Source organism: Ipomoea nil, unplaced genomic scaffold, assembly GCF_001879475.1.
Source record: "Ipomoea nil cultivar Tokyo-kokei standard unplaced genomic scaffold, Asagao_1.1 scaffold2387, whole genome shotgun sequence".
Lineage (NCBI taxonomy): Eukaryota > Viridiplantae > Streptophyta > Magnoliopsida > Solanales > Convolvulaceae > Ipomoea > Ipomoea nil.
Window position 1 is genome coordinate 273323 of NW_017618815.1, and position 24455 is coordinate 297777.

The following is a 24455-nucleotide window of genomic DNA, read 5'->3' on the forward strand; positions in this document are numbered from 1 at the left end:
ATCATTTCCAAGTCCATCAAGCACACAAAACATCTAAAGCCCCCAATTTCCCCTATTTTCGTAGGAAGAAATCGGGTCTATGCAAGGGGTGACTTGGATTCATCACCCAACTCTCGTTGAGGCAAGGAATCCTCTAAAAACAAGCTAATGAATGTGTACATCAAACATTAACAAGATATAAACACAACACCCTCATAAACACATAAACCCTAGGTTGGAGTTCTTCCCCTTTTTTGCAATAATCACAAATCAAGCATCAAGATAGATAATACAACCCTAACTCAAGTCCATAAACTAACTACTCATGATTAAATAACATAAAGAACACAAAAACACAAGCATTAAACATAAATTTTGCAAAATAAAGAGATAAAAGGAAGAAGAACTTATGTATTGAAAATGGAAGAACAATCTTCAAATGTTGGAATCCAAGCTTCAAATCCAAGATTACAAGCTTGAAATATGTTGAGAAACCTAAATCTAAGCCTAACTAATCTAACCTAAAAATATGAAGGAGAATGAACGAGAGTGTCTAGGATTCTAACAAGAGTAAAAACCAAGTAAAAATAACCAAAAATCATGCATAAATAAAGCAGAGCACAGGTGACACGGCCAGGGACATGACCATGTCCCTGACCGTGTCCAAAACGGCAGTGCACACTGGAATTTGCACAGAAATTACACGGCCACAGACACAGCCGTGCACTTGGCCGTGTCTTTTGGCCTTCAAAACTTCGTAATTTGGAACTTTGGTCTTCATGAAAGGTGTATCCCTTCGAGTGTTCTTTATAATGGCGCAAGAATCACTTCATTTGGACATTCCTAGGCCGAGATATGGTCCAAAAACCGAACAGTGGTCAGTTTTGGATTGTCAGTTTGGAACTTCAACTTCAAGGACAATTTGGACCCCTGTGGCTTCCTTTTTAGGCTTTGATGTATTTATAAGAATTGTATCCCTTTGAGTCTCCTTTCCAATGGAACAAGAATCACTTAAATTGGATACTTCTAGACCGAGATATGGCCCAAAAACATATCAATGGCCAATCCATGCGAGAATTTTAGCTTGTTGACACTTGTTCCACTTTTGCCTTGGTTTAATTTGTCCATATGATCAACACCATTAAAAACAGCACTGTTTGGCTCCTTTGGAAGTGTTGCATCCATCTCCTTAGCTTCACCTTGGCTCCTCTTGACTCCAAATGCATCCAACATGATCTAAAATCCTTCATTTCTATCCAAAGATAATGAATTGTGCATAATGGATCAAATGAACAAAATAAAGATCATTTTGAACAACATTGTGACACTTCATAAGCAAAACAGGGCTAAATATGGGGTAGACATGAGGTGTAAATATGAACAATTATGCACTTATCAAGAACACAAAAACATAAATGTAAAGAATAAACATTGCAAGATAAAGAGATAAAAGGGAGAAGAAAACTTCACTAAGAAATGGATGGTAAATATTGGAATCCAAGTGTTGAATCCTTGATTACAAGCTTGAAATATGTTAAGAAACCTAAATCTAAACCTAATCTAACACTACAATATGAAAGGAAGTGAAAGAGAAAAGCTAGGGCTCAACCATGGGTCAAAACCATGTAGAAATGAGAGAAAACGGGGTTAAAAAGAGGCAGAGCAGGTTAGGACGGCCTCTTGGATGGGCGTACGCTAGGGGTATGATTTTTGGTGCATTTCCAGTGAAAACTGGATCAGGGAGAAGAGATGCGTACTGGCATGCGCACGGGCGTACGGCAGGGCGTACGAGGCTCCTGGAAACAGAATTCTGTGCACTTGTCATGTTTTCTAGGTTATTTTCCTCCTCTAAAACCATTTTATTTGCACTTATGGTCTTCAACAAAGTTGTAACTCTTTAAGTTTTCTTTCCAATAGTGCAAGAATCACTCCATTTTGGATATTCCTAGGCCGAGATATGGTCCAAAAACCAAACAGTGTCCAAAATGAGCGAAAATTACAATGTCTTGATCTTTTGCTCCTCTTTTGTTTTGGTTTGCCCAAATGACAAAGACCATTGAATACACCACTCTTAGGCTCCCTTGGAAGTATTTTGTCAATCCTCTTAACTTCTCATTGGCTCCCATGGACTCCTAATGCATCCAAAATGCTCCATTTGACTCCAATGTCCACCAAAATGCCTGAAAATACTCATCTTTGTTTCCAAACAAAACTCCTAGCAAAATAACACAATTTAATCATAATCTCATGAAATTTGGAATGATCTATAATCAAAATGGCTTAGTGAAAGGGAGGAAAATATTGACAAATAAACACTTATCAACAGTAATATAAAATTGAAGTATGTTGTATAATAAATTGCATTCCAAGCATGTCATGTTTTAAAAATGCATAAGTGGCCAACGTGAGCCTAAGTATTATTTTCCAAAAACTCATGAGCATGAGGAAAGTCATTATCTTGTTGCATTGAGAATTTGTTGAGAAGTTACGTGCATAAGTTGGCATAAGTAGAGGTGTTGCATGAGATATATATGCTATCTATATAAGTGAGGTTTTGGAGGACCCGTTGGGACTATGTCCTTTCGGAGTAAAAGAGAAAGTAACGGACATTGCGATCCGACAGATTTATCATGTAACGCTGTGTATTCCCACATTACGAGTTTGGAGACTGCCCGCCAGGCTTGGAATCCTGGTTAGGGGGTGTGCACACTAAAAGTACGATACCTGATTCCACAAAGAAAGCAAGCAAGAAAGAAAGATAAAGAACTAAAAGAGTGGTTCTGTGGGCGAGTTGAGTATGTGGCCGACTAGATTGCCAAGCCGGTTAGGTCCATTTACGATTCGTGAAGACCTACCTCCCCACGAGTTAGAGGTTCCGTAGCTACGGATGTGGCTGATGCATGAGATTGCACCGTACGCTAGGGCTTCGCTGCGGCGGTGTACCTGTCTCGCACAAGAAGAGAAATGAGAAGTATTAGAAAGCTTGAGCAAGAAAGAAAGTGAGTCATTGCGACTCTAAGAAAGAAAGAGCAAGCGAGTCCTTGTGGCTCTAAGAAACCTCCACATAAAAGTATTCTATTTACAAATGAGTGTATAAGTATACTTATCCTATAGTATTTTATTGCATTTGAGTATAGTATTGCACGAGATTGCCTAATGAGAATGTTTGCACGAGATTGCATATCGAGAATGTTTGCACTAGATTGCATATTGAGAATGATTACCCGAGATTGTATATTGAGTATTATTGCTTTAGTTGCATTTTGATGCATGATATTTATAGTTTGGATGATGAGAACTTGAAAGTATGAGAATAATTTCTTATTAATTGATAGCACGAAATTGCTTTATAAGTTTATCTGTTAGCATAAGATTGTTATTGAAATGTTATACAGGATTGAGATTTGCTATGTTAAGTATGTGATAGTATGAACATGTTTTTAGGTTGATATTGTTGAAGTATGCCTATTTGATATGTTAGGTTGTGAGCATGTAGAAAGCTTTGTGGTTTATATCAAGGTTTTGTCTAAGTGATTGAGGTTGCTTAATTTCATAATGTGATGTTAGTGTTTCAATTGCTCAAAAACCCCAACTTATAATTGTCAATATTATTATGGCATACTAAGATAGGATTAGCTTAGTGTCAATTTTGTTCTACAGAGGACTGATCAATCAGATACAACAACAGAGGGACTGACACTGAAGATCTGTTTTAGGAAGCTATTTACTTAAAAGCTGTACGCGGTTTTACAGAAGACAGATTTGGAAAGAAGATCAGCGTATCTGCTTTGGAAAGGTATAGACCGAATCCTTAATATTACACTCTTCAAATATTGTCCTACCATCTACAATCAAAGATATCTATGGAGAGAGTGTTCTAACTATGGAACTATAAGTATCCTCATTCGACGAGAATTAGGGTTACGCTTTTCAAGAGAGAAGAAACACTCCTTATCAGTTTTATGAGATCAGATCTTTGATTACTACTGTAACAACCCAGATTTTCAAGACGTTTAAAACTTATATAATAAAGGTAATATCTCATTACATCCCAAAGTATATCATAAGTGTACGCGGTGCTATGCCACACCTGGGCTAGAGAACCCAGGTGCACAGGCTGTCTAACTAATGTCCACCGAAATACAATGCATAATATGGCACGCAGGCCGAAAGGGAAACTAATCTACTTCTACGCTCTAGTTCTAGCGCGCTCCAGTGCTCTAGTCCTCTGTGCCTGAAAGCCAAATATATCTGTTCAGCGAGAGATGCTGGTAACCCACTCCAACGCGTTGAAATACAATACATATAGAGATATATATAGATATACGAAAACCATTATGAGCATGAAGATATATCCTACGAACTCTAGCTTTGAAAACCGGGAATGACTCGACAGATAAGGCCAGACACAAGCAACAGTTATAACGAGCATATGCAGTTCACAACAGATAAGGCAGATAAGGCAAGGCATAAACAATGATCATAACCCAACATGAACAATCCCCAATATAAATCCCATAGTCACATCCCCCAAGACACTCGTAATCACAACTCGTCGATGTCACAACACATAACACACTTTGTTGGCGCCACAGGACCAATCGCATGCCCATACATGAGGGTCAGCGCATATAACTCTGACACGGCCCCGCAGCACCCTGCCCCGTATCGCAACACGGAGGGGTCTATCGCAACCGACCGATGAACCGCAGCTCATCATAGTGTTTGATCGCAACCAAACAGTGGACCGCAGCCCAAGAGAATGTCATCTGACCGCAGCCAGGAAAAAGGACGAACCGCAGCTCGTATAGAAACGTTTAATCGCAACCAAACGGTGGACCGCAGCCCAAGAGTATCAATCTGACCGCAGCCAGCTTCTGAACCGCAGCTCAGGATAACCAATCCGATCGCAACCGAATTGGGGTAACACACACACATAACACATAGCAAGCACATGCAACCCACATTACACATTGGGAAGGGGAATAAAACGTATAACAAAACCTATGCGTGATCCATCACATACTAGGAATAGTCCTAAGGGATTCATGCTTCTTCCACCTAGGTCAACGGGATACCAATTCAACTAGCATGCAATATAATAGACTCATAAACCTACGAACGGTACCCAAAATATCAAACTAGACATCGGCACGATAAACGGAGTCCGTTGGGACACCACGGGGGTCGGGGGAACATCAAACGGGGAAGCCGGGAACCCAAGGTGGGGGAAATTCCAGCGGGTAGCCGGTGGGTGGGGGCCACCCGCCGGCTGCCCGCCGGAAAGTACTGTTCCGGGCAGCGGGTCGTCGGCGGGCAGCTGCCCGCCTGCCGGCTACCAGCTGCCGGGCGGTGTTTCACGGCCGTGGGTAGGTGGCGGGTCCCCTACCCGCCCACCTACCCCCCACTGACTCTTTTCATCACTTTTGCGCCCCGGGAACCATTGTGGAACCCGAAACCATGCTTAGATACCTTACAACGCAATTAACGACAACACGTAGACAATTAACGGATCAAATACGAGAAACGAACGGCACATAACCTATCATGCTTTTCTAGACATAATCAACACCCAAACATGCGATTTCCCCACCCCACAATCCAAGAATCATAACATACGATACAACCTAGGGTTCTAATCACTTTTATATCAACAAGGATACGATTCGTCTTCTAATTGCAAGATTCGGTAAGAATAACACATAACCGTCAAGAGCATCACACAATTATCAAGAACAACACATAATCATCAAGAACTCCATATAATCATCAAGAACTCCATAATTATCAAGAATCTCCCAATATCAAGATTATCAAGATCCCTCATGGGATCATCAAACATCAATAATCATCATCATATCTCGCCAATCACAATAATATGGGGGAAACCCTAAGGGGGAATAATAGCTATGAAAATAGGTTTTGTTGAGATATGGTTACCTCTTAGCCTTAATTAATTCCTTGGCTATGAAGGATCTTTCTTTAAGCTTTCTTGCTTTCTTGATTTCTCCTAGGGGAATTCTTGGAACTCTTTGGATGGTGAGAGATTATTGTGGTGGGAATTCTAGGTGCATCCTAAGTTCCCTATTTATATATTTAAGACTCCTAATTAGGGCCTGAATGGTATGGGTTTACTAATTCTATTCCTTATAGGACTAGGGACTTGTTTTAGGGATAAGGGTCCATGGTCCACATTGGACCATATTAATTAAAGCGGATCCTAATCATAATCTGGATAGTAAAAGGCCTACTTCCTTTATTCCTAATAGATAACTAGGTCTAGGATTCCTATTAGGATCTGAATAGTAAAAGGTTTACTTTCTTTATTCCTAATAGGCTTAAGCCTCTAATTTAGGCAAGGGTTCACGGTTCATGGTGGACCCTATTAATTAATTAAAGGGAAACCTAACATAATTAAATCATATTTAATTATTATTAGCGGGATTAATTAAATAATTAATCCAGGATTGAAGGCCGTAACACGGGGTGTTACACTCTCTCCCCCTTACGAGAAGCTTCGTCCCCGAAGCTTAGAAATCATTGTAGGGTTAACGAGTCAAGAGTAGAACGGTGGTCCTATAGAGAAGGTATTCTACGGGGAAACTGTATAATTGTATGTCTATGTGTGTTGGGTTTTTGGGAACGATTAGGTTTACAAGACTAAGAGAGTGGGTTTCAACTTGAGGACAAATTGAATTCAATAATTAGGATCAAGGTTTTCGAGGTCGCAACTTAGGTTGTGAGGTTGTCGCCTTGTGCGGAGTCGTTAAAACATGGAATCAAGAATGGGGTTTGAAGGGTAGAAAGGGTTTTGAAATAAGGACGGGGCCGATTTTCCGAGGAAGGGAAAGGAATTCGGCTAGGATGGGTTAAGGGTTCTTGATCTCAAGTGAATAATCTGGTTTGATGTTTTGATCACGATGCGTCGACGAGCCGTTGATCCTCCTTCCTCGGTGTTGGCGCTTGCTTGACTTTAAGATCCTTGTTAGACCTTGCTTCCCAGGCTATGGTTTCATCCTTCTCTTCTATCTTGAGGGAGTTTCCCGTGGTGATTTAACACTTACCTCTTTAATGCGTCCAAGGTCTTGGCCAAGTTGGGTCGACCAAGCCAATCTTTTAGGGCGCACTTCCCAAATTCTTCCCAAAGTCTCTTGGGAGTCGCTAGAATTTGGGTTGAATTTCTCTCCTTATTGAATTTCATCTCCTCGTTAGTGGATGAAATTCTTAGTAAGACTTCATGTCTTCCCCGAGGTTCGGCTTGTGGTGCCCTTTTTGTGTAACTTTTAATGATGAAGGTGTCCTTGCATGCTCTTTTCCTTCTTGAAGCGCAGTAGGTTACCTAATCTCGTTGTGGGATGACTCGGTGTCTTTACGAGTCATCTCATTTCCTTGTGGGTCCTTAATGACTCTTGAGGTCTTGGCACAAATGTGCTCTTTACCTTTTTGCTTAGCACCATGGACTACGTAGTTCTTGGTTCCTATACAACTTGTAAGGAGTCCTCTGATTTGCTTGAACGATATCCATGGTTTGGAGGATTCCCGGTCCATCCTTAGCATTTTGACTTTTAAGGTCTTCGTGGGTTCTTGGCACGAGTTCCCAACTTGCCTCCTTGGTTTGCGCAATCCTTTACGCCAAACATCCCTAGTCGGTTGTATCGTAGAATCCAACTTCAATTACTCGTGCAATGCAATTGATTGGGATTTTCCGATGGTGCCTCGTGCGTAGGACACTATGTCTGGGTGGCCCATGGTTCCTTACCCAAGACTCATTTTCATCAATCGAGGCACACAAGTGCGCCAAAAATCAATAAAATGAGGGGTTAAGAAATCAGCACATTGTACCAGTGGGCGCAAGGTGGGCGGTTGTCCGCCTGCCAAGCTCCTGCCGAGGACCCGTCAAGGACCCGTTGGGGACCCGCGGGAAAATGACTAGGAAGAGTCAATTCCCTCGGGAAAGGCCCCAAAAAGGCACCGATTCTTGTCCTGACAAGTCCCATGCCCTTGTGCACTAAAAGGGGCTTGAATACATAGGATGACCCATCGTACAACGTTTATTGATCCTTAAGCACGAGTTCTAGATGAGTCAAGACTCTTGTATGTTCGTTCCGCTTAGTAGGTCGGGTCCGGTTTCCAATCAGCAACATCGTCATCTTCACCGGGTAGTTTGGTTATAAACCAACTTCGTCTTTTCCTTGCTTGATTAAGGGTAAGCCCTCTTGGTTCTTCTTGGAGTTCGGCTTGTCGCCCGCTCTTTGTTCAATCCTTTGGTGACCGAGTGCTCGGTGATGCATTTCCCTTCCTTAGGATGCATTTGATTGACTGCCCTTGACGTCGCATGGTGTATTGGCGACTTTACGTGTCTCACGTACTTCTCACGGTGCCTTAAAACCATCAAAGTCCTTGTTCCAAGGTAAGATCCTTATTGCTGGGAGGTTCTAGTTGTATGATACTTTCCATGTGTTCGTTGCCTCTTCTTGTCATATCGAGCCTCTTTCGGTGATTCTTGCCAACGATTAGGAAAGGGTGTCGTTGACGTACTACCTTACTTCCTTGCATTCTAATTGGCGTTCCCAGTCTCCGGGCTGGGATAGTTGCGCCCATTCGTGACTAGTTCCGAAAGGGTTCGCTCATGCTGGAGGGAGAGGCTTCCCACTTCTGTTACTTCTTCTTTCGGGTTTGTTCCTGGATTCTGCGTTTGGAGTAGTTGGATTCGGTATTAGCGGCACTGGAGTAAACCTCATTGAGAGTCCGAGGTCTGCTTACCACTAGTGCTTTTCGGGCTTCAAAGTTGAGGCCCGATACGAATCTCTCTACTCCGGTTACCTCGGTGGGACTAGTTCTAGTGTGAAGCGTGCTAGTTCAAGGAATCGTTTGTTGGTATTCCATGACGGTAGTTGTCCCTTGTCTTAGATGGAGAAATTCTTCGTACATGGATGCTTTTACGTGTGTTGGATAAAACCGCTCTCGAAGTCGCGCCTTGAGGTGTTCCCAGTTGAACCCTGGTTCTTGTTGGTAAGTGGGATCCTCGTGGATTTACCAGAGATCGGCCTCGTGTCCGAAGTAGAACGAGGCTACCTCCACGCGGCGTTCCTCTGGGCGTCCTACTAACTCGAGGATTTTGTCGAGGGTTCGGATCCATTCTCCTAGGATTACGGGATCCTCTTCTCCTGAAGATGTGGGTGGTCGATGGTTAGAGACTTGTCGGGCAAAGTCTGCGTTTGTGTTCGACGGAGGTGGTGGGGGATTTCTTGTACGTGGTTTCCCTTGCGGGTGCGGGGTGGAATCGTCCTTGTAGTCGTGCCCCTAGGCACTCCTAGTTGGACCCCCGGTTGTTACCCATAAGTGGGTCCTTTTTGGATTTATCAAGGATCAGCCTCGTGTCTTTGAACGAGGCTATCTCTACGCGGTGCTCCCCTGGGCATTCCATTAACCCAAGGATTTTTTTGAAGGTTCGGATTCGTTCTGCGAGGAGTGTGGGGTCCTTGACTGTCTTCTTTGTTGGCGCCGTGCTGCTGGTCTTTAGGGCCAATATTTATTGTAGTGATGGGTCGGTGTGCTGCACCCTTACCTTGGTGTGTTAAGCGTAGGGTGTAACACCCCGTGTTACGAATCCTAAAACCAACTGATTAATTAATTAATTAATAACCTAGGAGAAAGAATAAATTATAATGATTAACTAGGGAAAAAGGCCACCATAGCCCATGGGCCCAAATATATAAACCCAACCCCTAACCCCAATAGGATTAAACTCTAAATAAACCCTTGGATCTATAAATAGGGAACTTAGGGAGCACCTAGAACCCCCACACGCCTAGACGCCCCACCACCCCAGGAGAGCTCCAAGAATTCCCTTAGAAGAAATCAAGAAAGCAAGAAAGCTTAAAGAAAGATCCTTCATAGCCAAGGAATTAATTAAGGCTAAGAGGTAACCCATGTCTCAACAAAACCTATTTTCATAGCTATGATTTCCCCTTAGGGTTTCCCCCGTATGATTGTGAAAGGCGAATTACTATGTTTATTATTGATGTTGATTTAATGATTCCATGGGGAATCTTGATAATCTTGATATTGGGAGTTTCTTGATAATTGTGATGTTCTTGATGATTAATTGGGATTCTTGATGATTATGTGTTGTTCTTGATGATTATGATGTTCTTGATGATTAATTGGTATCCTTGATGATTATGTGTTGTTCCTACCGAATCTTGCAATTAGAAGACGAATCGCATTCTTGTTGATATAAAAGTGATTAGAACCCTAGGTTGTACCGTATGCTTTGATTCTTGGATTATCGGGTGGGAAATCGCATGTTTGGGTGTTGATTATGTTTAGAAAAGCATGATAGGCCATGTGCCGTTCGTTTCCCGTATTTGATCCGTTAATTGTCTACTTATTGTTGTTAATTGCGTTGTAAAGTGTCTAAGCATGGTTTTGGGTTCCACAACGGTTCCCGGGGCGAAAAGTGATGAAAAGAGTCAGTGGGGGGTAGGTGGGGGTAGGGGACCCGCCACCTACCCGCGGCATTCTCGGGCAGCTCCGGCAGCGGGCAGCCGGCGGGCGGGCACCCGCTGCCCGGAACAGTGGCAGCCGGCGGGTGGACCCCCACCCACCGGCTACCCGCTGGAAATTACACTACCTCGGGCTCCCGGTTTCCCCGTTTGATGTTTCCCCGATCCCCGTGGTGTCCCAACGGACCCCGTTTGTCGTGCCTATGTCTAGTTTGATGTTTCGGGTACCGTTCGTAGGTTTATGAGTCTATTATATTGCATGCTAGTTGAATTGGTATCCCGTTGACCTAGGTGGAAGAAGTATGAACCCCTTAGGACTATTCTTAGTAAGTGATGGATCACGCATAGGTTTTGTTATACGCTTTATTCCCCTTCCCGATGTGTAACTTGGGTTGCATGTGCTTGCTATGTGTTATGTGTGTGTGCTACCCCAATTCGGTTGCGATCGGATTGGTTATCCTGAGCTGCGGTTCAGAAGCTGGCTGCGGTCAGATTGGCATTCCTGGCTGCGGTCAGATGACATTCTCTTGGGCTGCGGTCCACCGTTTGGTTGCGATCAAACGTTTCTATACGAGCTGCGGTTCATCCATTATCCTGGCTGCGGTCAGATGACACTCTCTTGGGCTGCGGTCCACCGTTTGGTTGCGATCAAACGTTTCTATACGAGCTGCGGTTCGTCCTTTATCCTGGCTGCGGTCAGATGACACTCTCTTGGGCTGCGGTCCACTGTTTGGTTGCGATCAAACATTATGATGAGCTGCGGTTCATCGGTCGGTTGCGATCGACCTCCCCGTGTTGCGATACGGGGCATGGTGCTGCGGGGCTGTGTCAGAGCTATATGCGCTGACCCTCATGTATGGGCATGCGATCGGTCCCGTGGCGCCAACAATGTGCGTTATGTGTGTGATATGGACGAGTTGTGACTATGACTGCCTTGGGATGTGACTGTGGGTTTCATATTGGGGATTGTTTATGATGGGATTATGATTACCGTTTATGCCTTGTCGTAACTACTTTATCTATTGTGAAATGCATATGCTTGCTATGTCTACTGCTGGTGTCTAGCCTTAACTGTTGAGTCATTCCCGGTTTTAAAAGCTAGAGTTCGTAGGATATATCTTCATGCTCAAAATGGTTTTCGTATATATATATATATATATATATATATATATATATATATATATATATATATATATATATATATATATATATATATATATATATATATATATATATATATATATATGTATTGTATTTCAACGTGTTGGAGTGGGTTACCAGCATCTCTCGCTGAACAGATATATTTGGCTTTCAGGCACAGAAGAATAAGTCACTGGAGCGCGCTAGAACTCGGAACGTAGAAGTAGATAGTCCCCTTTTCGGCCTACGTGCCACATTATCTATTTCCATTATTGAGGATATTAGTTAGTTAGCCTGTGCACCTGGGTTCTCTAGCTCAGGTGTGGCATAGCACCCCGTACACTTGTATTATGTTTTGGGATTTAATGAGATAATACCTTTATTTTATAAGTTTTAAATGTCTTGAAAATCTGGGGTGTTACATAGGGGGGTTCTGTAAGTCATGGAGGGATAAAGTGAGGGGAGGTTATGTGTAGGTTTCACAATCTCACCGCGCGTCCTAAGATTCCTGAGTCCTATGTTCCTAGATACCTAGAGTTCAAGCCTAATGTCCTAAAGTCCTGTCTTAAGAGTCTTATCCTAGGGTCAAACTTAGGCTCTGATACCAACTGTAACACCCCAAATTTTCAAGACGTTTAAAACTTATATAATAAAGGTAATATCTCATTACATCCCAAAGTATATCATAAGTGTACAGGGTGCTATGCCACACCTGGGCTAGAGAACCCAGGTGCACAGGCTGTCTAACTAATCTCCACCGAAATACAATGCATAATATGGCACGCAGGCCGAAAGGGAAACTAATCTACTTCTACGCTCTAGTTCTAGCGCGCTCCAGTGCTCTAGTCCTCTGTGCCTGAAAGCCAAATATATCTGTTCAGCGAGAGATGCTGGTAACCCACTCCAACGCGTTGAAATACAATACATATAGAGATATATATAGATATACGAAAACCATTTTGAGCATGAAGATATATCCTACGAACTCTAGCTTTGAAAACCGGGAATGACTCGACAGATAAGGCTAGACACAAGCAACAGTTATAACGAGCATGTGCAGTTCACAACAGATAAGGCAGATAAGGCAAGGCATAAACAATGATCATAACCCAACATGAACAATCCCCAATATAAATCCCATAGTCACATCCCCCAAGACACTCGTAATCACAACTCGTCTATGTCACAACACATAACACACTTTGTTGGCGCCACAGGACCAATCGCATGCCCATACATGAGGGTCAGCGCATATAGCTCTGACACGGTCCCGCAGCACCCTGCCCCGTATCGCAACACGGAGGGGTCGATCGCAATCGACCGATGAACCGCAGCTCATCATAGTGTTTGATCGCAACCAAACAGTGGACCGCAGCCCAAGAGAATGTCATCTGACCGCAGCCAGGAAAAAGGACGAACCGCAGCTCGTATAGAAACGTTTGATCGCAACCAAACGGTGGACCGCAGCCCAAGAGTATCAATCTGACCGCAGCCAGCTTCTGAACCGCAGCTCAGGATAACCAATCCGATCGCAACCGAATTGGGGTAACACACACACATAACACATAGCAAGCACATGCAACCCACATTACACATTGGGAAGGGGAATAAAACGTATAACAAAACCTATGCGTGATCCATCACATACTAGGAATAGTCCTAAGGGATTCATGCTTCTTCCACCTAGGTCAACGGGATACCAATTCAACTAGCATGCAATATAATAGACTCATAAACCTACGAATGGTACCCGAAATATCAAACTAGACATCGGCACGATAAACGGAATCCGTTGGGACACCACGGGGGTCGGGGGAACATCAAACGGGGAAGCCAGGAACCCAAGGTGGGGGAAATTCCAGCGGGTAGCCGGTGGGTGGGGGCCACCCGCCGGAAAGTACTGTTCCGGGCAGCGGGTCGTCGGCGGGCAGCTGCCCGCCCGCCGGCTACCCGCTGCTGGGCGGTGTTTCACGGCTGTGGGTAGGTGGCGGGTCCCCTACCCCCCCCCACCTACCCCCCACTGACTCTTTTCATCACTTTTGCGCCCCGGGAACCATTGTGGAACCCGAAACCATGCTTAGACACCTTACAACGCAATTAACGACAACACGTAGACAATTAACGGATCAAATACGAGAAACGAACGGCACATAACCTATCATGCTTTTCTAGACATAATCAACACCCAAACATGCGATTTCCCCACCCCACAATCCAAGAATCATAACATACGATACAACCTAGGGTTCTAATCACTTTTATATCAACAAGGATACGATTCGTCTTCTAATTGCAAGATTCGGTAAGAATAACACATAACCATCAAGAGCATCACACAATTATCAAGAACAACACATAATCATCAAGAACTCCATATAATCATCAAGAACTCCATAATTATCAAGAATCTCCCAATATCAAGATTATCAAGATCCCTCATGGGATCATCAAACATCAATAATCATCATCATATCTCGCCAATCACAATAATATGGGGGAAACCCTAAGGGGGAATAATAGCTATGAAAATAGGTTTTGTTGAGACATGGGTTACCTCTTAGCCTTAATTAATTCCTTGGCTATCAAGGATCTTTCTTTAAGCTTTCTTGCTTTCTTGATTTCTCCTAGGGGAATTCTTGGAACTCTTTGGATGGTGAGAGATTATTGTGGTGGGAATTCTAGGTGCCTCCTAAGTTCCCTATTTATATATTTAAGACTCCTAATTAGGGCCTGAATGGTATGGGTTTACTAATTCTATCACTACTAGAAAAATTGCGATTAGCGACGGAAAAATTCCGTCACGAAAATGCAAAATTCAGTCGCAAATCCCGTTTTGCGACGAAATTTTACATTTTCGCGACAGAATCCATTCCGTAGTGTCAAGGCTTGTCGTATTTCATTTCACAACGGAAATAATCCGTCACGAGCGATGGCGGCGAAAAATGGTGACGGAAAATTCCGTCACTGAGTAGGAGACGTAAATCACTCCGTCGTGAGTCCATTACAGTTTTGGCAATGGAAATGTTTGTTTCTTTCGCCATCTCGTGAAAAACATTTCCGTCGCGAAACTCATATTCCGTTGCATATTTCTATCGTGAATTATAACGACGGAAATAATTATTGTCGTGATTCCGTCGCTAACCTTTCCGTTGCAAAATTGTATTCCGTTATAAAATTTCGTCGTTAAAAAATGACGGAACAAATTGTCGTCGCGATTTCGTCGCTAACTTTTCCGTTACAAAATTCACCTTACGTCGCAAAATTTTGTCGTAAGTAAACGACGAAACAAATTTCCATAGTGATTGCATCGCTAAATATTCCGTCACAAAATTTGTTTTCCATCACAAAATTATGTCGTAAAAAAGATAACGGAACTAATCACTGTCGTGATTCCGTCGTGTTTTGGGCAACAAAAATCTTTCTGTCACCAGTTTCGTCGCCATAATGAGAATAACTATTCCATCGCTAAAATCATATTTCGTCGCGACTCTGTTAAATTATTATTATTTAAATATTTTGGTAATTATTATTATTTTGTTAAAATTCAAATATTTGTATTTAAAACTTTGATATGCAAACTAAAATACAATATAATTTGTAATATAAAAGTAATACTATTTTATAGTTCAAAAAATTAAATATTATATTTAATACAAAATTTATGCTTAAACTGCTAAACAACAATACAGTAATCTATAAAAGAAAATCAATATTACGTTGAATTCGGTTGTGATGAGGGTGATGATGAAGTACCATCTCTCTTACTCTCAAGAGTATCTAAGCTTTGCTGCATAAGAACCATAGAAACCTTCAAATTCTCAATCTCATCTTGCATCTTTGCAGAATTAGAATTGTCTAATAGCTGCGAGGTTTATGTTATACTATCTGATGTGTCAACATTTATTTGATCACGAATGAAGGTACCATATGAGCCAAGCCCATAAACTCTTCTTTTCTTATCATGCCCACCAACTGCATCAGAGTACAATTGACTCTCATCTACTTCCTCTCTATTTTGTGTTAATATCTCCCATTGCAATTCAACTTGCTCCTACAAAAATTTAAAAATTTAGTATAATTTTTATCAAAATTCATATATAAGGAAAATCAAGATAAATAAATTTACATGGATTTGTTTGTCTTTTTCAACTATAAACGTTTGGCCATCATGTTTTTTGGTATGTGTATGCTTGAACAATTCAAAATATGATGGACGATGATTGAATTGCTCTTCCAAAAAATTAGTTAAAACAAAAACAAAAATTAAGACAAATAAGACTATTTTTTTTTTTGAATGCAAGACAAATAAGACTATAATATATAATACAAATATTTCAAACATCAACTCAATACACAGAATATAACATAATCACAATGTTTTTATCTAAATAACCTCAATAAAAGTTTCTACCAACACAAAAAATACATAATTATAATTTTAAAACAAATGAAATTCTAATAAAAATAGTTCTGCAAAGTTTCCCTTATAAATAGAACTATCTCTCTGCTTAATATATAACACAAACATCTCAAACATCAACTCAATAGGCACAATAAAATAAAATCACAATAATCTCAATAAAAGTTTTTACCAACACAATAACACATAATTCAAACAATCCAAGTTGAATGGCAACTTTGGCATAAGGTGTTAATAATGTGGTATGCGTGAATTGGAAACTCCATCTAAAACACCTCGTCGGCTATTTACTTACCTAATTCTGATTTTACTTTGTCTGAAGATACAAAATACAATTTACCTAAAAGAAATAAATCTTATTATTATTATTATTATTATTATTATTATTATTATTATTATTATTATTATTATTATTATTATTATAATATTAGATTATTATCTTTTAACTAAAAGATGTAACTTGATAGATACTGCACACAGATTTGGGAAACACATATTACATGTGCATGAAAAGAGAACAGAACAGATAGATTTAGGCAGTGGGAGGAAAGAATGTGCAGTGGGAGATTGGATTGAAGAGTGTTCGAGGTTGGTTCAACGTACAAGGAAGCAGAAAAGAGTGTTTGTAAGCAAAAAATAGTGAAGTGTGTGCACAAGGGAAGATTGGGAGGAAAGATCCAAATATATAGCGAGAGAGAGATAGCTTGCAAAATAGTGAAATGCAGGGATCAAAGGATAATAGGAGGATATTCACAAACATGGTCCATCACTACGAGAGATTAATCTCCACTCTGCATCATGATACGATAAATATATACATAAAACAAATTTAAAAAACCAGAAAGAAAACACAAAATGAAAAACTACAAAAAGGAAATGGCTTGAACAAAGCCTTAGATTCCTCCATCCTCGAATCAACGCTACTTCAAAAACAACAACTCACCATAAAATGACTATATAATATAATGCTAATAATCATCTATTATATATTTTGATCAACATTTTTATTCATCCATTCCAATTAGAATTGGTAGTTTGAGTTGTGTATTAACATGAATGGAAGAAGCAAATGAAACATGCAAAATCTCAGAAAATGCAATCTCCTATTACACTAACAGGTTATTTTTCTCAAGAAGCAACATGCAAAGTTCTCTTCCTCAATAATGATCTCTACACTATTCGATCCTAAGAAGCAAAAGAACAAACACCTGGAGTGCATGTTTACTGCGTCATTGTTTAAGAAATTTCAAAGAAATCTGGAGTTCAAAGTTATTATTCAAACAACAAATTAGCATGCAAATTCAGGGAGATCAGTGAGAATCCTCAAAAAGCAGTCATATGCTTACCTATTTCGTCTATGCAGCTAACACGATCTGTAGAAATTTCCCCACAATTTTTTTTTAAATAATCAAAATAATGAAATTAGGAAATAAGGAAAGATTTGGATAAAATACCTAAGCTAGTTTTGGCAATACTTCCGTCGACAAGGGAGAACGGCAGCGTCTCGGGCTTCTAGTTCTGGTTCTGCTTGCGTCGGCAGTGGAGGACGGCGACATCTCCGGCTTCTGGCTCTGCTTGCATCGACAGGGGAGGACAACAACGTCGCCATCTACTTGTTATTCTACTTGCGTCGGCAGGGGAGGCGACAAGAGAGGACGAAAGATGGCGGCTGTTGCTTCTGCTTCGTCGACAGAAAGGGAGAGTTGAGGCGTTGTGTGTGGGGAAAAACTGCATCGTTACGGTTACTTGGTTAGAATGATTATTTAGGATTTAGGATTTTGGAGAAGATGGATTTTTGGTAAATTTAGTATTTAGGAATTTTTAAGAATTTTAAGGATTAGGAATTTTAAGTTTTAATTTAAATTGCATTTAAAAAAGTTTTAATTTAAATTTTTAATAGCTAAATTTTGGATTTAGGAATTTTTAATTGTTAAAGGTTAGTATTTGAAATTTTATATATATATATATATATATATATATATATATATATATATATATATATATATATATATATATATTGATTGTAATATAGATTTTAAGAATTAAAAATTTGGGTTCGAATTTTAATTTTTTTTATTTAATTTGTCTTATAAATATTATGTGGTTTTGAATTAATGATTACAATAAATATACTTCAAAAATATTTGAGAAAATTAATTATTTAATTATTTTTAAAATTTGTGTACAATCAAAATTTTTTTATATTTAAATATTCATCCAAACTTTAATTATTATCTTTAAAAGTGTGTGAAATTCGGTGAAAATTTGTTAAATGATCGAACCAAATAATTCAATTAATTAATTTTTAAACAAAATATTTTAGTTCGATCTATGGTTAAAGATTTTTACAAATTTTAGTTATTGATAGCGTGGTTATAAAGTATTGGTTAATTGAATTAACATATCGATTAAGTATATAGTTAGTGTATGTGTGTATATCAAACACTAAATCTAACACGAAAGGTAAAATATGTAAATGTTTAGTACCATTTTAAATATAAGATAAAAATGATTATTTTTATATAATCAAACTGAGTATTTTAAACTTCAAGTAAAAATAATAGTAAAGATGAATATTGTTGTAGATAGTTATAAACGATAATAAAAATGATGTCCTAACAATTTTTTATATTAAAATAAATTCAATTTATAATTTAATATTAAACCGTAAAAGTTAACTTAATTTTTGTTAAAAGTGGAATTTAGTGTATTATAATAAGTTTACTGTTATTATGAAATACTCCATTTGTTCCTAATTCCATGTCACATTGCCTTTAGCAAGATTTTTAATACAAGAAAAACACGTATTTCTATCTTTCCAATTATGTCCTTCAAAAGTAGGTGTCATTTGTATAAAGTATAATTTTACTTACCTCATTAATTGTCTAGAAATTTGAAGAAGTAAAAAGGGAAAATTGTAAAATGTAAAATAATAGTTATGTTCAATTTAGAATAAAAGACACTATTTCGGGACAAACTTAAAAGGAAAGTAAGGCAGGTAAAATGGGATGGAGGGAGTAGTGATGAAAGAGTTATGCAATTTAGTTATAGCATATGAATTAATATGTAATTTAAAATTTTCCACTTTTATTAATGCTAACCCTGATGCAAAATTTGACCATTAAAAAATTATAAGTTTTAGTTAAAGAATAAAATAATCCAGCAACAGAAAGCACGACCATCGCAAGTTACGTCACAAGGGTGGGTTGTTGGGTTTGGGCTAGTTGGGTCAGATTAGATCTGGGCTAGATTATAATATCAGAATAGTTCATGTGATTATAATAGACTAGATTATTTTTTTCTCAAAATTTATAACTTGGGTCTTAACATATAATATTTTATGAAATTTATTTTTAAATAAGATAAAGATTTTTATTTTATACATCTAAATTAGATTTGTAAAAATAATTGTATTGTAATAATGTGTGCTTAATCATATTAAACATGATTAAATTTTAATTAATTTATAAAATGAATATTGTGCCATGCATGATGCATTGCCCAAGTAGAATTATTTTGCTAGATCAAATTAAATTTCAATTATATAATTATTCTATAAATTTTGCCAAAAAAAAAAGTTTCAAATTTTTAATTTTGTGATAATTCTACAAATTGTAATTCAATTACTAATGTACTTTAATAAGAAATTCTTAAAATTTTTGTAATTTTAAATAGTTTGTATTATTAATTTAATATATTTTATTATTTTTAGTAATTACCCACATAAATATCCATTCTTATTGTAATTTCAAATATTTATGTTCACAATTTTATCTTAAAAAATCAACATAATTATTAAATAAAATATTTATAAATAAATAACCTCATATTTCATTTTTATATATAAAATTTAATAACATTAATAATTTTAAATAATTCATATGCAATTTCAATTTTACATTAAATTTTGAAATTTTTCCACTTGTAATACCAAACCTAGTGCAAAATTTGACCATTAAAAAGTTATAAGTTTTACATAAAAATTAAATATTCTTGTGACGGAAAAGAATGACCGTCGCAAGTCCGTCGCCAAACTCAAAGGTGAAATCTATCTTTGCGTCAAACATCGCAACAACATTAATTTTCGTTGTTGATTCCATTGTCGTAGCGCGACGGGCATGTGGGGCGTCGCATGTTCTTTTGCCAATGTGTTAACATATTTAGCGACGGAATGGATTTCGTCGTGTCATTCTGTAGCGAAAATAAACTTTAATTAAAAAATTAAATATTTAGTGACGAAAATAACGATCATCGCACGTTCCGTCGCCAACCTCAAACGTCAAATCTATCTTTGCGCCAAACATTAAAATAAAATTAATTTCTGTTGCTGATTCCATTGCCATAGCGCGACAGACATATGGGGCGTCGCATTTTCGCCAATGTGTTAACATATTGGCGATGGAATTGATTTCGTCGTCTCATTCTGTAGCAAAAATAAACTTTACTTAAAAAATTAAATATTTTAGTGACAGAAAAACAACCGTCGCAAGTTCCATCGCCAACCTCAAACGTCAAATCTATCTTTGCGCCAAACATCACAACATAATAAATTTTAGTTGCGGATTCCATTGCCATATCACGACAAACATGTAGGGCGTCACATTTTCTGTCGCCAATGTGTCAACATATTTGCGACAGAATTGATTCCGTCGTCCTTTCTGTAGCAAAAATAAACTTTATTTCAAAATTTAAATATTTTCGCGACGGAAAAATACCCGTCGCAATTTTCATTGTCAGCTTCCGTCGTCAATTCCTTGGTGTAAATATTATGTGGGAATATTTTTTCACTTTGCGCCAAATATCACAACAGAATTTATTATCGTCGTCGATTATGTCGCAAAACCGCGATAGAACCATCGACCGTTGCTTTTTCCGTCGCTGTTGTGGTGACAAAACTTAATTCTGTCACAAAATCCGTCACCAAAATGTGGGCGCCAAAATTTTCTGGGTTTTTTCTCAGTTTGCGCCAAAACTCGCTACGGAATTAAATTTTGTCACCATTTTCGACGTAAAATCGTGACGAAACACGTTCCGTAGCTAAAACCGTCGCGAATCAACAACGGATTACGTTTTGTCCCGATGTTTCCATCGCGATTTGTGATTTTTCTTGTAGTGTATTCCTTATAGGACTAGGGACTTGTTTTAGGGATAAGGGTCCATGGTCCACATTGGACCATATTAATTAAAGCGGATCCTAATCATAATCTGGATAGTAAAAGGCCTACTTCCTTTATTCCTAATAGATAACTAGGTCTAGGATTCCTAATTAGGATCTGAATAGTAAAAGGTTTACTTTCTTTATTCCTAATAGGCTTAAGCCTCTAATTTAGGCAAGGGTCCACGGTTCATGGTGGACCCTATTAATTAATTAAAGGGAAACCTAACATAATTAAATCATATTTAATTATTATTAGCGGGATTAATTAAATGATTAATCCAGGATTGAAGGCCGTAACACGGGGTGTTACAACTACGCCTCTTCTCAATACAACATGTTCATGGTGATTAAGATGAAGAACTTGAGAAGAATCACTGCTGCTTAAACGAAAGGACACTGTGATCACACTGTTGTGGGAACAACCGTAAAGAGCGTCATTGAAGTGGACTGCATCAGAGTTGGCTCTCCAAGTGAAGGGATTTCATTGGACTTCTGTATGCATGGCTCTCCACCTTCAACAATCCACTAAACCTGTGTAGACTGGGTACGTACCTTGTGTGGGGCACTTGGGTGAGATTATTGTTTCTCTACCTTTGTACATTGGATTATGATTTAGTGGATTGGACGCCTATGTGATCGTCCCCCAGACGTAGATACAGTGTATCGAACTGGGTAAACATCGTGTGTTTTGCTTTGTGCTGTTATCTCTTTCTTTAAACATCTCTATGATTTGTTTTTACTGACTGACTTCATCGCTGAATCAGTCAGTCCATTTCAGCAGTTGATTAATCCAGTTAATCTGATTAAAAATGAGAAAATGCAAAAATTACATGTGAACAAATGTTTTTCCAAAGTATATACTATAGTATTTTACAGGGTTGAGTGGAGTTATACTTAGCTTCGTGCTAACGAGTGTTTTCTATTTGTCTATTTGCAAAACCCCTTTCAGGTGGGCCCAGCTCTTAAGAGTGCTCGAGTTAGACTAGTGTAGTTAGTCGCTATTTGGTCTAAACTCTTAATCTTTTATCGTTGTTTTTTGGAGTTTATGGATGTAGACATCTTTCATTTTGTTGGTGATAGACACCAAGGTATTTTTCCCCAAGTTATTTTAATGTAGTAAATTTCAAATGTTAGTTTGACTTGATGTTTAGTTTTACCCTTAGTCTGTGCAATCACCATGAGAAGGTGGTTGTGGAGGTGACATTCCTACTAAGTTTGTTAATTAAGTTTGATTTTCCGCTGCTGAGTTTATCTTAATTTGGTTCTAGAACTTTAATTAAGTTTAAGAAAAGTGGGGTGTTACAGTCACAGTGGTCAAAATCATCCTTGAAGTTGAAGTTCCAAACTTGCAATCAAAAACCGACCACTATTTGGCATTTTGATCAAATCTCAGCCTAGGAATGTTCAAATAAAGTGATTCTTAAGCCATTGGAAAGAAGACTTAAAGGGCTACAACTTCCATGAAGACTATAAATCTAAATTCAGAAGTTTTGGAAGTCAAACGACACGGCCAAGTGAATGGCCGTGTTTGTGGCCGTGCAGTTTTTGTGCAATTCCAGTAGCCATTGCCCATTTTGGACACGGCCGTGCCACATATGCTCTGCACTTATTTTAACCCATTTTCACTCATTTTAGCTCGGTTTTGACCTATTGTTAAGCTCTAACTTCTCTTTTTCACTTCCTTTCATATTTTTAGGTTAGATTAGGTTTAGATTTAGGTTCTATTTCATTTTGGAAGCTTGTAATCTTGGATTTGAAGCTTGGATTCCAACATTTCAAGATTGTTCTTCCATTTTCAATAAATAAGTTCTCCTTCCTTTTATCTCTTTATTTTGCAAGATTTATGTTTATTACTTGTGTTTTTGTGTTCTTTATGCTATTTAATCATGAGTGGTTAGTTTATGGACTTGAGTTAGGGTTGTATTATCTATCTTGATGCTTGATTTGTGATTATTGCAAAAGGGGAAGAACTCTAACCTAGGGTTCATGTGTTTGTGAAGGTTTTGTGTTTATATTTTGTTAATGTATGATGTAGTATACATTCATTAGCATGTTTTTGGAGATTTTTTTGCTACAATGAGAATGGGGTCAAGGATTTGAGTCACCCCTTGCATAAACCCAATTTGTTCATATGAAAATAGGAGAAATTTGGGGTTTTAGATGCTTTGTGTGTTTGATGAAATTGGAATTGATACACCATGAGAATGAGGCAATTTTTTTGTTCTAATCCTTGTTTATTGCTTACGAGAGTGGTTGATAAACTAGGAAGTATGGATCACAACAATTAATAGTATTTGTGTTGAATATTTACTTTTATGAAAAAATTGATAATCTTATATTGATATACGCTAGGATACCAAATGATACTTTGATAAATTCTGAAACACTAATTAAAAAAAAAAAACATTTGGTATTGGACTATTCGCGCAATGCGCGTGTGGTACCTAGTATACTAATAAGAGCTAGTAAAGTTAGGCATATAACGAGAACTAAAAAATGTCCGTCCAATTATTTGATGAAATGAATGGTTCAGATTATTATGATTTTAGTATTTTTTTTCCTACTTTACCCTCTATTATATTTTTTTTCCCTTAATTACTCATGCATTCCGTTAGTATAAACTTTAGTAACATAATATTTGGTTAACTATTTATTATTCGATCTTAACTTACTCATTATTTCTATAAGAAAGGTCTTAGGTTAAAACCCGGTCCCAATAAGGGTTGCCATAATTGTTGAACATAAACTACGAATATGTAGAGTATATTTTAAAAATACAGTATAAAATTTAATGTGAACTTTGTATTGGATTTCAGGAATAAGAGCTCTGTGTGTGTTGATTCATGGAAGATGGTAGAACAGAAAAACCGGTAGATTGTTTCATTAACCTTTCAAAGGGGAAAGCATCAGAGTATATATACAGAGCAAGCTTAGCTTTTGGCGAGAAATAAAAGAGGCGCCAAAGGTGGTTATAACCATTTGAGGAGAGGAGGAAAAGACAAGAACACCCTTACTTATGGTGTTGACCTGACCATGCTGCCCTTCACGTCTTCTTCTTCAATATCTTCAATGCCCCCACGTAAGCTTGGAACATATGCATTATGTGTTCCCAGCTTAGATGAGAACTTATGGAATAGAGCAGCTGGAAGAGGTTTTGTGAATCCATCGGCGAGTTGATTCTCTGAGGCAACCGGCATGAGTTTGATTAGGCCTTGACATAGCTTCTCCCTGACAACATGACAATCTGCGG

At 38.5% G+C, this 24455-nt stretch overlaps 1 long non-coding RNA gene across 1 annotated transcript; it reads right to left on the reverse strand.

The window, feature by feature from the left end:
• Positions 1-1972: 1972 nt before the first annotated feature.
• LOC109152115 lies at positions 1973-24438 on the reverse strand. Its single transcript, XR_002049355.1, has 3 exons — positions 24423-24438; positions 21341-21343; positions 1973-2080 (listed from the first exon to the last, which is right to left on the reverse strand). It is a non-coding gene; the product is annotated as an uncharacterized LOC109152115 (long non-coding RNA).
• Between the last annotated feature and the right edge of the window lie 17 nt (positions 24439-24455).